Genomic DNA, 15,521 nt, shown 5'->3' on the forward strand with positions numbered 1-15,521 from the left:
CTATAATACTAGTTAACTATTAGGTTCTGTATCAATTACGTATTGCTACTGACCTATTAGGCCCTAAATGGTTTAGTTCCAGTGTATTTAACTAATCTTCTATCGCCCCATAATCCAACATGCTCTTTAACAAAACTTGAGAAAATGAGAAAATACCAAAATGCTTTTGTTAGTGCTTAGGATATCTAAGTCCACTAAATGAGGGGGAGAGTTTTTGCATTTTGCACCTAAACTGTGGAATAGCCTTCCTGATAATCTTCGGGGCTCAGACTCACTCTCCCATCTAGATTAATGATGCATCTCTTTAGCCAAGCATTCACACAATGCATCACATAACCTTGTACTCCAGTTATATCAGATCAAACACACACGATTATATTTTGCTAGAAATTTTATGAACAGCAGCTACGTTAATTATTTTCCATCTGCTTTTCTGTTTCTACCTCGGGATGCCGTTTCGTGATTTGAAACGACATGTATTGTGAAAAACGCTATGCAATTAATTGTGAATTTAATTTAATATAATTTCTGGCTGCTATACCGGAAAACTGTAGCAAATGTTCTATATGAAATGAAAATAAAGAATAACTTTACCTTTCTTTCATGTAGACTTTTAAGTGTGGTGATCTAGATCCAGATTTTTGGGGATTACTCAAACTGAAAATTTTTGGGAACTTTTGGGGATTACTCAAACTGAGACTCACAGAAATGTTGCAGATCTGATGCAGCTTTGAGTGTTTCTACCCACAGAATGAACTGATCATTATGGGGATGGTGTGGCTTAGTGGTTAAAGACCTGGGAGATGCATGCATTTCTCAAAAAAGCATCATGAGCTAAGTTGATCATAGAGACCATTGGTGGCAATGGTTGTACGATTAGGCTTTTGATGTTTTTGGGAAATGCAGCCCTGGACTGGTTACTGTAAGGTCGCACGTTTGATGAACCTCTAAGGATTGTACCTTAACATGGGCGACTTGATGTGAAGTCATGAAAACGAATCTCATTCAAGAAGGAACCCGGGCCAACCACAGAGACTCCTTTCACTTGGGACAATAAGTAACCCCGAAAAACCAACCCCCTAGCATAACAACAGCAGCCTGACAACCACAAACAACACCATGTCATTGCGGCAGCAACTTTTGGATGGTCAAGTACAACTCTTTTTTTTTTCTTTCTTTTTTTCCTTGGTAAAATGTAAACACTGTAAAAATTTAAAAGTTCCTCTGGTATACTCTTTAGCTGCATATCTGTGCATAACCACAAAGGGAAGCTCTAATGTTATTTGATTTTCTTGAAGTACCGCTGAGATGTAAAAAATATCAGCCATTCATTATCTATCTAATATCTATTAATTTTGTGTATATATTTCAACACCCGTTTCACGTTGGTTGGTGATTTCAGGTCGACTGCTGTAGCCAGAGGAAATATTATTTGCTGGTCGAAACACTGCTGAGTAAAAAAGATGTGCCTCTCCACCACAGTACAAATACACTGAGATCTCGCTCTCTCGTCTCTGCTAATAGAAGACAAAACAAGGTATGGTTTTCTCAGCATTACGGCCCTCTCAGGAAACCTTCATGCTAACAGTACACAGTCCTAAAAGCAAAGCTGTTCAAGGACAACACTTAAGTCACTGTCCTCTCTGTCTTTGTGCAAATGGTACAATCAGGTTTTCCCCTTGCCAGGTTGTGCTTTCAGATTTAAAGGGAAAATTTACAGTCAGCCAGTCATTTATCGTGTCAAATGTTACCACTCTTAGTCCCCAAGGTGTAGGCCTAGTTGTGTAAAGCCTGAACAAAAAGAACCACATATTTTCTTCAAACTATTAACCTGTAGGCAGTTTGCTGTTATCAGGCTAACCAGTTACCTCACATTTTTATATGATGTAATATATAGGCTATATTACTGTTCAAAATTTGGGGGCCTGTAAATTTTCATGCTTTTGAAAATAAGTATTTTAGGTTCACCAAGGCTGCATTTATGTCATTGAAAATTAAGTAAAAACAGAAATATTGTGAAATATTATTAAAATTAATGTAAAATAATGGCAAGGCTATTATTATTAAAGTTGTAATTAATTATTCTTTATTATTCTTCAAATTCTTTGAAGTTCAGAAGAACAGCATTTATTTGAAACTGAAATATTTTATAATATTAAAAATGTCTTTCCTGTCACTTTTAAACAATTTATTCCTAATTCCAATTCATGCTTAAAAAACACTGACTCAAAGCAAGATGAAGATGGCATGTTATTCTCCTTGTAACAGGATCTATAATGGATTTTTGCTTTAATAAACCTTAACAGGATGATGTATGTTTACCATTAAATAGGCTATTTACTATATCATTTAATTTGCAAGACAAATTAATTTTTACTATGAGATGGGCTATCATTTTGCTTACATAAGTGACCCTGAATCACAAAAGTCACAAGTAGCACGGGTAAATTTGTGGCAATAGCCAACAATACACTGTATGGGTCAAAATTATAGATTTTTTTTTATGCCAAAAATTATTACGATATTATGTAGATCAGAATTTCCTACCGTACATATATAAAACATTTATGTGCTGAATGCAGCACAATCGCAAACATAAATGGACAACTTTAAAGCCGATTTTCTCAATGTTTCGTTTTTTTTGCACCCTCAGATTCCAGATGTTCAAATAGTTGTATCTCAGCCAAATATTGTCATATTCTAACAAACCATCAATGCAAAGTTTATTTATTCAGCTTTCGGGTGATGTATAAATCTCAATTTAAAAAAAATCGACCCATGTGACTGGTTTTGTGGTTCAGATATATTACACATATTATAAAGTAATATTTTAATATATCTCTTATCCTGTTCTTTGTGTCTAGCCATCTCTCAAAGAATGTATGCTCACCATATAAATTCAAATTAATACTAATTAATACCTCCAATGCCATTTTACTGCAGTTGGTAGAGCCACAAGGTGGCATCATTGAGCTATTCTAACTTGCTTTGGCCTGAAAGGAGTTATAAGAAAGATATAAAAGTAGATCGGTATGTTGCCATGGCCAACGTTCAGCTATCCAGTTTAATGTTCAATGGCACAACTGACCAATAAAAATCAAGTTTTCCAGAGACCTGTGTTTAAGTGTTACCTTAAGACTTAAGTGGACACACTTAACGACTGTAGTGTAAGGCCAATTATGAATGTAATTTGATACTTACGACTGATCATGTCCAAACGTGCCGAGTCAGAGACAGTTGCTTCAGTCTGTGTTCACAGTTACTGGTAAGGACTGGTAAGGACTACCAGACATTCCTCCAAGGTTAGTGACATCACCAACTCTAAAATTTACATAAACCCCGCCCCCGGGAACACTAGTCCATGATGTTGAGAATAGGAAGAGTTGTTGTAGTCGAGCACATTTGTGAGTCTGTTCAAGCTGTAGCATCCGTTTTTTCACATGTAATAGAAAGTCACTCTGTGTGCATCTCACAACAGTTCCTATACGAGCGATTTATAGATTATCATGACAGAATATGCTAATTGAAGATAGTTAACTCCACATCAGCAACATAAATTAATCAACTAACTATTCAGAGACGTAATATTTTGTATTCTACATGTCATTTCTTCTTGAGTCTCTCCATCTTTGTCTGACTCTGGTTTAAACATAAAAGGCAGAACAGTTTCTGACATTTTAGTGCTTGTCTGCGAGAGGTAATGGAGCTGCTAACACACACACACACAAGCTCTTGAAACTCCGCCCTCTGTGTCGAGAGCAGCAGCTCCTTTGCATTTAAAGGGCCAGACACAAAATGGTGTGCTTTTGCTAACCCTCAAAAAGTGACAACTTTAACATGCTATATAAAAATATCCGTGGGGTATTTTGAGCTAAAACTTCACATACAGATTTATTTTACATCTTGTGAAAAGGGCATTATACCACCCCTTTAAAATCTGCTCCAGTCGCTGGAAACAGCCTGTAAGTGTGTTCAGTTCAGTCTTAAAATGTTTCAGCTAGTCGTCGTTAGGTGTGTTCCCGGCATAACAAAAACACATATTTAATAATTCAATTAGAATAAATGAAAACACCTTGCTCTACAGATGAAGCAAACTACAAACATGTTTAGTGCATATCAGAGATGACAGGCCTCTTCTGGATCTCATTTTCCAAAAGACCGCTTCAATATTGGAGGTCATGCCACTTCTATAGACCTTACTCAAAGCAGAGCCATGACAGGTATGAAAGCAAGGCTGTGAAGGATAGACTTAGTGTTTTCAAGGGAATCTGCTACATAAAGCTGTATAAAACTCCTAGATCACATTTAATTATCCACAGCTCATGTTGTCGGGAGTTGTTTGTCTACTGAAATCTCTCTGAAAGATATTTTTGCAGTGTTTCGTCAGCAGAATGTATGTATGTCTATCCCTCACAGCCTCGCTTTCATTCCCATTAAAAAACAAAGATGCTGCCACTGTGAATAAGGTCTATTTGCATTGTTCAACTCATAAAAGACATCAGAGAACACAGAAACCTGAACACACAGCTACCAAACAACAAATTTCTGTCAGGACATGAAACAGATTTATTGTCACAGTGAATGAGCTGAAATTACAGGTTACTTTCATCAACAAATTGAGGATCAGAGGTGAACGGCTGACAGGCAAGTGATTTGACCAACACATTAATCTCTTGTATAAAAGGTCGATAGAAATCATCAAATACAATATCTGGGAGACTGGGAACATCCCTCTAATTAATTCTGATAAAACAAACATATTCACATGCTGCACATCACACCAAGAAAAGCTAAAAAATATTGTGAGTGGCCTATTATTATTCTCAAGAGTTGATCTGTTTTTTTTTTAATGAAATCCTGCCGTTCAGAAAAAACTTTCTTTCCATCAAACTATGTGTAGACCAATGGCAGTGATTATATATTTTTTAAATCCAATACACCTGCAGCTAAGGTCATCCAGGTGACATTACATTAATAAGCATAGAATATTATTTTTACTCAGAACCCCCTCACAAAACAAGCAAATTCATAACAATCCACGCTATTCAGTGAGGAGTTCTCTGACCTCCATTAAGACATCTAATGCTGGGTCCAATCACATCTCTTTTCACAGGCAACCGCTGTAGTCTTGCAACTACTTATTTCCTGAGATCCGAGTGAGTCAGGAAACAAAACACACCTTGACCCTTATTATTACTAGATTTGATATTTCTATGAAATACCCCAAAGCTCCACTAGAGTTGGTTATGTAGTTGGTTATGTGGCTGGTTCACGCTAGATTTTTGTGTATGCAAGTGTCTGTGTGATGCAGACAGAGCTCAAAAGCTATTAAACAGAAAAGATCTAAATAAAGAGAAAATCTAAAAGTAAATTATCTATTGCAAAAAAAATATGAACTGACACCCAATTATTATACAAATTTGGCTAAAATAATGGAAAGCTTGTTTCTGAAAAAAAATGGAAAAAAAATACCTGCCTGAGCGTCAAAGTAATAAATCTTCTGTATTTTAAATATGATCTGTGTTTGCTGTGCTATGGGAGTAAAATTGAGACAGATCAAATGGTGAAATATATCAATCAACCAGCTTATTAATTATTAATACTCTAAATGAAAACAAACAAAACACAAACCCTGTATAATTAGCCACGGTCCTGTGGGATATATTTTTGTGTCTTAAAACTGTCCATTCTGTCACTTGTTTGGTCCTGGCTCTCCTATAAAGGCAAGTCAAGCAAACTGTCCAAGTGAATTGGCCTCTACAGACTTTATTGTCATAGTGATGTTTGTCCTTTCATGGACTGTCCATGGCTAATGCAAATGCTTTATTATTAATCATCATAACAATTGGCATATTGGTCACAGTAATAAAAAAGGACACAGTGTGAACATAAAAGGCTCTTGAGATTCCTCAAGCATTCCTCTAACCCTCAGATCGCAAAGAGCAGACTACCAAAAAGCATTCATTAAAAATGTATAATTTAATAAATTATTCATACGCTAGTGTACAGGGAGAAGGACCCTGACCATTATTTAAAGGATGAGACATCAAACCTTTTTTCCCATTTCACTGAATGGTGTCTCTAGACTAGAGCAAGCAGGTTTTTCTTATTTTCATTGTTTACTGACAATTGCCTAACCCCGAAACTAAACCACTGTGCAACGTTTCTACTCAATGTCAAAAAATAAGCATCAAATAATTAGTCCCAGAATTGTACCTTCAATAAAAATATATAAAGTCCCACATCCTCCCAATAATGACAAGGTAAGTTTATTTAAGTTACTACTACAGCTAAATAAACAGCCTAGGTAACAGTTAGGTACACTAGGTAGAAAGACAAGAAATGAAGTTTGAGCTTGCACAGAAACAAGTGTTTACTGACGTCTTAATCGAGCATTCTTTCAATAATTGGCTGACAGACTCCCTTTTGTGTTTTTACCTTCCAAAAATGGTGCCAAAATGGGGCTCGCTTGTGAACTCTGTGTATTATTATGTCAACGTTAATTACAGACACTGATATCAATCAAGAGTAGTGAAATTGCGAGCAAATATTGATTTTATACAAGATAAACAATAAATTCATTGTAATAACTTACGTTTTAGACGATATTGTCCATTTCATTGTCCATGTCATTCCAAAGGAAGCAGCAAATCACTTCCGTCTCTGAGCAACACAAAGCAGGTTCTCCGTTCATGAATGATTCAGAGTGAATGAATCGGTTGAGGGAATGATTCAATACCTCACTGTGCCCCATGCTGTGCCCCGACTGTCCCACGTGTTTCGTTCTTGAACGAATCAGGGGGGGTGTTTCCCAAAAAGCATTGTTGGCCAACTATGATCGCAAACTAAAGACGGAACTTGTTTTGGGAAACACCCCAGATTGATTGAACTATCTGTAAATAATTTTATATCTGAACTAACATAAATTCTATGTTAACTATTTCTGTAAAATATGTATATGCCACAAATAGTAAGAATACTAGCCTACTAGAATAACACTATTCCAAATTCAGTCTAAACGTTCTCTTTCTGCAGGTTAAATCATTATGCCAGTAGGTCGTGCCAAGTGACTGTCTTTATGAGTACAGTGAACACGAAGTTTGTTAACACTTATTCACAAAATATATAAAAAAGTGTCATGTGCAAATAAATTACGTTAGACAATTTCATAGATCTAACTATATAGTCTATCCCTAGGTGAGCTCTATCAAAGGCTGAGAAAATAGAACTGTGTGTTTCTGAATCTTGTCAGATTGAACTTCCCATTATGCACAATGCACTCATTGCTCTGTATTGATCTTTTATTTGTAGTTTACTTCAGCATCTTGATGCTAGATACACAGTGCTGACAACAGCCACGGTCTTTGAGGTTGTTAAGCGTTGCATGCTTCTGCAAAAAATAACAAACAAAAATGTATCCAACTTGGCCTACAATTTAGAAGGCCAAGTTAACAAGATCATTTAATTCACTATGTTCAACAGTGACTCTCTTTTTTTTTTTTTTTTTTTTACTCTCAAAAAGGTCATATCATAACATTGGAACTGACATAGCCAATGCTAAGACACAGCAATTAAAACTAAAAACTGAATGACCTTGTTAGAAGATCATTTTGGCACCAGTGTCAGATCTGGCAAATGCATAGAAATTACACTTTTGACTTCTTTGTGTTTTCATGTAGGCTATTCAAAGTCATGGTTTGAGAAAAAGCTGTCTTCTATTAAATACTGTAAGCAATAATTACAACCAAACTAGAAAGAAGCACAGCAGACTCCTTTCACAATAATTGAATTAACTTCCTTTTCTGATTTTGTTGCACATGTGTTCAATTTAGGCTGTAATTAATGTTTTATTCCTCCTGGTGTCTCAATGAGATGAAGATGAATTGTACAACAGTAATTGTGTGCTTTTTTTTTCGAGGGCACTTGATGTCAACTACTTGGCATTTTTAAGTCCCACTTCCAGATTTCAAACTAATGCTATTTACTTGTTCAGTAAATCCTTTATGTACGGTTCCCCTGGCAACTCTGTATCGTCACAGCCGGTTGAAATAAAACACACTGTACTTCAGAAAACAGGAACAAAATATTGTCATACTGTCAGGGTTCATCTGTGTTTCTTTTGGTTTTTAGTGGAGTTTGCACATGTTTTAGTTCAGTTTCCGTGGCAACATGAGAGGAAGAAATCCATTTAATAGAAATTTTGTTCTTTTGAACTTTCTAGTAATCCAAGAATCCTTAAGAAAACGTATCACAAGTTTACACAAAAATATTAAGCAGCACAACTGCTTTCAACATTGATAACAATCAGAAATGTTTCTTGAGCGCCAAATCAACATATTGGAATGATTTCTGTAATGATGCTGAAAATTCAGTTCTGCCATCACATGAATAAATGACAAATATAAAACATTTTAAACTGCATTCTAAAATGAAATATTTCACAATATTATTATATTTGCTGTAATTTTATTGATCAAATAAATGCAGCCTTGGTGAGCAAGACATTCAAAATCTTCCCAACCACAAACTTCTGCACAGCAAAGAAAGGTGACTAAATCATTTGGACTTTTTAAATATAAAAAACACTATCAATACTTGCAAAAAATATAAAAAAATATTTATTAGCAAAGTTTCGGTCTCTTGGCCATCATCAGGCATTTAGATTTTTTACTTTTTTTGGTCTTCTCTCCTACGCACCTATCTATTCTGCAGGTGTGCAATGGTAATTATTAATGGACTTTTTAAATAAAAAAAGAAATGCAAAACTTAAAAGGACAAGGGAGCTGAAATAAGCAGAACAGTCTTTTGTGTCAGCTTCTGATGCAGAGTCTCCCAGTGTTTCAGAGCATTGATCAGATTCCCTATTATCTTCTTGGACAGGCTCACATCCTAGTGATTTTCCTCACCTTCAATTGCAAAGAGATTTGGAAAGCAAATTCATGTGGTATTGAGCTGAACACTGTCCAAAGACATGTTAAATAACCAATGAAGATTTAGCCTTCAGCATCTCTTTAGCTTCATCTTAATCAACCTGCAAACAGATAAAACACACTAACTTATGCATGCTGATTATGATAATAACCTCATGCTCTGTACAGATAAAATATGGGGTACTGGTATTCGAAACAGATTTAATTAGGTTCACGATAAGAGCAGTTTTGCTTTTATGGTGTCTGAACAATGAAGCAGAACATCACAGGCAGCAAAGTGCAGCTGAATAAGAGCAGAGAAGCATCCATCCATTAGCGACTTTTATTATAAAGCCTTGAGACTAGAGTTTTAAAGAGATCAGAAGTGAAAAGTAAAGAAACAGAATGAAAACCTCAGAATTCTGTTTATCATCCGAGGCTTCAAAGTGACGTTAGACCACAGACTGGGGCACAGATTATGAAGGACAAATAGTAAATATTTTCTCTCAAATGGCCAGGCTGTACTCAACGCTGCACTCCAGCATCTGCTGAAAGCTTGCATGTTCTGTGAGAGTTGTGCACTTTATTGTAAAGTTGCTGAAGAAAGAACGCCTATATAAGAGCATGATTGTGTGTAAAGGTAGATGTGCAGTGCACTTGTAGTGAAATTTCACATTTCAGAGCATGCCGTTTATGGGTATTTTCACAATGCTTTCAGGTAACCAAACAAGAGCTATGAGTGTGAAATTGGTCTACTTTGAGGTTTCAGTGGCAAATTCTGAGGGGATAAAAATCTTATTTCCGAAAGAACAGATTCCCAGATACACAGAGATAACCCCGCTTTAGCAATGGGCTCTTTGTGGCGTTTTTTATTAGAATATCACAAGAAATTAAAGGATTAAATGATCAGACATGAATGTTACTCGGCGATCGATCGGTGGATGGATGAATATGCCCGATGATCTATTTGTTTCTTTTGGATGCTAAAGTTTGTTTAGTTTAGTTTAGTTTGCTAATGTTAAACATGTCAAAGTTGTTGTTTATATATTGTACAAGAAGTTTTCTTTCTAAAGATAAAGAAATTCCAAACATTCCAATATGATTTTAAAGTAGCTCCTATTCTATAACACTATGAATATTAACTGGAAAAGAGTTTTTTTTTTTTTTTTTGAAGATACCAACTGAACTGTTTGTGCAAGTGTACAATATGTAAACATGAATATCCCCAGTTGCTCTGTGTAGCCTATAGAGGGTGTGTGTTAATGTTGTAACCACTAATTAGGTGTTATCTCACAGCTTTTAGACAGAGAGCGAGATTATTCCACCCACCGCCTGACATCGCTGGAGCTGATGTGAAGCACATCCTTTGCACTCTTTCAGAAACGCGCACAATTATACCAGTCACGCACTCATCTTCTGCCTGCCACATAACAGCGCATTCCTGACCTACTAATTACATTACATTACAAGTCTATTCTTCTAGCTATTAGTTCTTAAAGCTGACATGGATTTGGTGAACTGACAAGTGCTGCGAAAACCTTTTGTCAACATCTCATCCAGTCAGTTTGATTTGGACTCTTAGAGGGGATTCTTCATTTAACCCTGTCTAAGGCAGACATTGTCTTTACAAAATAAATTACCATGCATTGTTCCAGTTGGAACAGTACAACATGACAAAACGACAGGATGAGTAATGTTAAGATCTGGGATTTTTTTTTTTTTTTTTTTTACCACGCACGTGTCCTACAAATTCAAAGACCACACAGTAAATGCTTTATTCGTTTATTGGTTCAAAGTATAGAGAGGTATAAATCAGAAAGGAAAGGAAATAGGTGCATGAATGTGAAGGAAAAGTGGGGAGGCGTAACCCATGGGAATCACGCCAATACAACACTTATCAAACCTTAGATATCTGTAAATACTTTTTCTCTTGCACAAGACGTGTTGCCTTTGATAAGACGGCATTCATCAAGCCGCAGCTGTGGAGCTTTTTTCCCCCCATCGATTCCTTCTGCAGAATCTAAATAAAGCCACACACCACGGCCTCACCACGTTGTGACAGTCAATCACATTTCCTTGAGGAAAAGCAATTTCCAAACCATTATCCACAGGTTTCAGTGGATTCCACTTTACATGAAAGTTAATTGCTTCAAAATTGAGTTTGTTCATTCAAAATATCGCAATTTGGTTTTGGGAAACAGAATAACCTGAGTGATTACTGTGATGGATGGTGAATGAGAGAACATGGTATATTAAGATGATTGTTTTGTGTACTGTATTGAATATGGACATTGTTTATAACATATGTGGTTCAAATAAAATTCAAATACTTCAAAATTAAGTATGTTTATTTACTTATTTATTTACTATTTATTTATTTTTTAAGGTTTTGTATATTAATAAAGTAATATAGAATACTACATTGAAATAACAAAACACTATCACAGTAGAATAGACTGTAAGCTTAGCTATATAGCAACTCAGTAGAAACAATCCAGTCCACGCTAGCAACTACCTATCAATGCCATAGCAACCTGCCACAACACATTAATACCCCATATCAACAGTGAATGTGATTTCACCAAGTACAACATGTTCCTGGATCAACATCTTTGTTGATCCTGGAACAACATTCCAATCAACTTTGAGGGACACGTTTACAGTTTAAATATCAAGTTCAGGCTTAGGGTTAAGCCTTAGGTCAGGCCAAGTTCAACCAGGGTTACGACCTTCTAAATCAGAGTTATATACCTATTATTTTCCTCTGATTTTAGGGATAACTTATAGGGGTAGGGATAGGGATTATGACTCAAATTTTCAGACAGGAATGTTGTTCCAGGATCAACAAAATATGTCACTTGGCAAAATCACAGTGACCCCATCAACACCATGGCAAACACTGACAATACTTTAGCATTGTTGATAAGATAAACAAATTCAAGCATGTTTTTATTTTCAGAAAATGTATAAATCTTTTGTAAAATTGCCTCAACATTTATAGAGAAAAGAAATAATTTGACATTTTCACATCCAATTAACATTATCTGCTATAGAAAATGTTCAATTACATTCAAGCATATTTCTTGTGCTGCTGACTGGTGTCCTTTCATATAAGCTGTTTATGACAAAGAAATAGTAAAGCTAAAAATGTAAATGGTTGTTTCAAGGCCGTGTATTGTTATTTTCTTTGGAACACAAAAGTAGACATTTTGGAAGGATTATTTTGCCATATAATGGTTCACAGCACTGTCAAGCTCCAAAAAGGACCAAAAACGACTATAAAAGCACAATCAGAGCTAGAAAATGAAGCCTTTTGTGCAGTGTTGTTGGGGGTTGCGTGTTACACAAAGCAAAGTAATATCAGAAAGCCCAGCCAGCTCTTAATTGTCCGGTCACAGAGCAGACTATATTGCATAGTAATGATGGGTGTTAAGGAACGGAGAAAGATCATCCTCCTACTCTCATGCATTATGCTATCAGACACAAAGGGCAAAAGCACATCCAGCATTTTTAAAAGATGAACACAGAGAGATGAAAGCCTCATATCCTGCAGTGTGTGTGTGTGTGTGTGTGTGTGTGTGTTTGCAATACTTCTGATCATTATCTAAAGGAACAGTAAAGGACTGATGCTGCCTTAAAGGGTTATTTCACCCCAAAATGAAAATTCTGTCATTAATTACCCTCATGTCATTCCAAACCCACAAGACTTTCGTTCATCTTCTGAACACAAATGATGATCTTTTTAATGAAATGAGAGCTTTCTCCTCCATTGACAACGGAAATGACACTTCAAGAATATTGTAAAACTAATCCATATTAATTGAGCGGTTAGTCCAAATTTTCCGAAGAGACTCGATCACTTTATATGATGAACTGATTTAATTTAGTCTTTTATTCACATATTCATCAACTGACACATCAGGTGTTGGTAAAAGGAAGCTCGATCACGCTTGACGTGCGAAAACCGATTAGGTTCATTCTCGTGTTAGCCTACACAGCACGTTTAAGCTTCTGTTTTGGTTCGCTGATCAATGTTTATATGTGAATAAAAGCCTTAATTAAATCTGTTCATTATATAAAATGGTCGGAAAATTTGGACTAAACCGCTCAATTCATATGGATTAGTTTTACCAGAGAATGTCTAATAAGGAGAGACCTGCCACTCTCAGTAAACTTCCGGCTTCTGAACTGGTTGCAGTTCCACTCTGGTTCCATATGAGGGCGCTCACAGGACGAGTGCAGAATGAATGGGGGTCTATGGAGCTATACCCCTCAAAAACTTTTCTCAGGATATAATGGACTTTATGCATAGCTGCACTACTTCCTGAATTTTAGCCAGCTCCTTTGTTTCCTGTCTCCCATTATTAGACAAACTGATTAATCCAGGTGTGCCTGACCAACAACAATAATCAGACACACCTGGATTAATCAGTTTGTCCAATAATGGCAGACAGGAAAAAAAGGAGCAGGCTAAAGTTCAGGAAGTAGTGCAGCTGTGCATAAAGCCCATGATTGTTTGTCTAGTAATTTTAATGATGTAGCCTATTCGAAAGGAGATGCAAAAAAAATATACATTGCTGGGTGTTAGATTTTTTTTAGAGTCACTTATTTGCTTTAAAACGTCTTTTAAAATGTCAATGACGTCATTCACATCATCGTACGACCAGAGATACTGCTTTACGCCAATCCTTTTCAGTCACTTTGGTGCTTTTAATTCACGCTCTGGGCGATCGCCCCCAGTGGAACTCTGGTGGAACTACAACCAAGGTACGGGAGTGGCCAGGCTCTCCGTAGACGGGCTCTGGTTTTACAATCTCTTTATGAACTTTTTGAAATGTTTTTGAAGCGTCAAAGTGATAGTTGCGTAGCTGTCAATAGAGGGAAAGAAAGCTCTCAGATTTCATTAAAAAGATCTTCATTTGTGTTCTGAAGATGAACGAAAGTCTTACGGATTTGAAACGACATGAGATGAGGGTAAGTAAATAATGACATTTTTGGGTGACCTAACCCCCAAAATTCACCTAAATCTGATCTAGGCAATCTACCAAGTCACACATTCAAGTAAATATGGAAGTAGGTAAAGCAATTTTTCTGTCATAGCCTACCAGTGGAAAAGCATAAAACATGCAACACAACAACACTAGTTACTCACGTTACATGTATGTCACACAATCTGTTTCTGTTTAGGTCGTTCATGGACCTGACAGGATGAAGTAAAAAAAAAAAAAAAAAAACATTTTTGCTGCCAGCAGGGGTCGCACTTTAGCTATCATTATGACGCACACTGTGAAAACTGTCATGGTGACTTTTACATTGTGTCTTCCTTCTATTCAACAACACCTACAAAGAGAGACAGAACTTAAACTCATTGAAATGCATCTGATACCGGAAGCGCATTCTGTCACACTTAATAACGGATTCTTGATGATGCAGGCGTATCAACAAAAAAAAAATCAGTTCAAGAATTAAATCCGAACTTACACTTGGAACACCATTAGGCTATACATTGCATGATTTTTTTTTTGTTGCAGTAACTTGTCATTTGAAAACTGCGTGAATTGCATATACAGTCATATTTTTAATCAATGCATTCAATCCTTGAAGTTAGTTCAACTATTTTTTATTATAATATTTTTGTTGGTTTCTTGACTTGATTTTACGGTAAACTATTCATTTAAAGGTATAGTTGCCCCCCAAAAATTGTATGTCATCATTAAATTTGCACCACCATGTCGCTCCAAACTTCAACCATGACTTTCATTATTCTAGGAAATCGTATCGTTTCGGTTACCATTGACTACATTGTATGGATAAAAACGGAGACATTTTATTTTATTTTATGGCGAACTATTCCTTTAAGCTATTCTCGATGTAGAGAACTTTTCAAAGAATGAGTTAAATTAACTTTACTTAACTCACCAACTTCTTTTATTCACAAAAACTAAGCACGTCTTTCCTTTTGTTCGCTTTATCTCTTCAAAATGGCACTTTCTCTAATAAGGCAGAACATTTGAATCACCTTGACTGAAAGGCAAATGGCAAATTATTTGATTTATGAGAAAACCAAGAGACTGCAGAGTAGGCTATACAGACAGCATTCCCAGTCTCCACACCATAGACTACACTCATGATAACCAGAGTGCTAAAGGGATAGTTAACCTAAAAATGTAAATGATCTATTATTTACATCAACTCATGAACACCAAAGAAGACATTTTGAAGAATGTCAGTAACCAAACAGTTGATGGGCTCCATTAACATCCATAGTATTTTATATTTTATTTTCTCCATACTATGAAAGTCAGTGGGGCCCATCAACCATTTGGTTACCCATTTTCTTCAAAATATCTTCTTTTGTGTTCAGCAGAAGAAAGAAATTCATACAGGTTTGGAACAACTTGAGGGTGAAAAAATTATGAATTTTCATTTTTGGGTGAACTAACCCTTTAATAATCTTAATTTTTTAAATGCATACACCAGTCAGGTGTGCATATCTTGTTTATGAAGTCTTAAAAGTGTTAGCACAGGAGACCAGAGATTACTCTGGTTATGGTCAGTTGGTTATTGATTTCCACTTTCCAAAAGTTCAAAGGTCATATTATTAGCATTTAA

The sequence above is a fragment of the Phoxinus phoxinus genome (assembly GCF_949152265.1).
Source record: "Phoxinus phoxinus genome assembly, chromosome: 10".
Taxonomy (NCBI): Eukaryota; Metazoa; Chordata; class Actinopteri; order Cypriniformes; family Leuciscidae; genus Phoxinus; species Phoxinus phoxinus.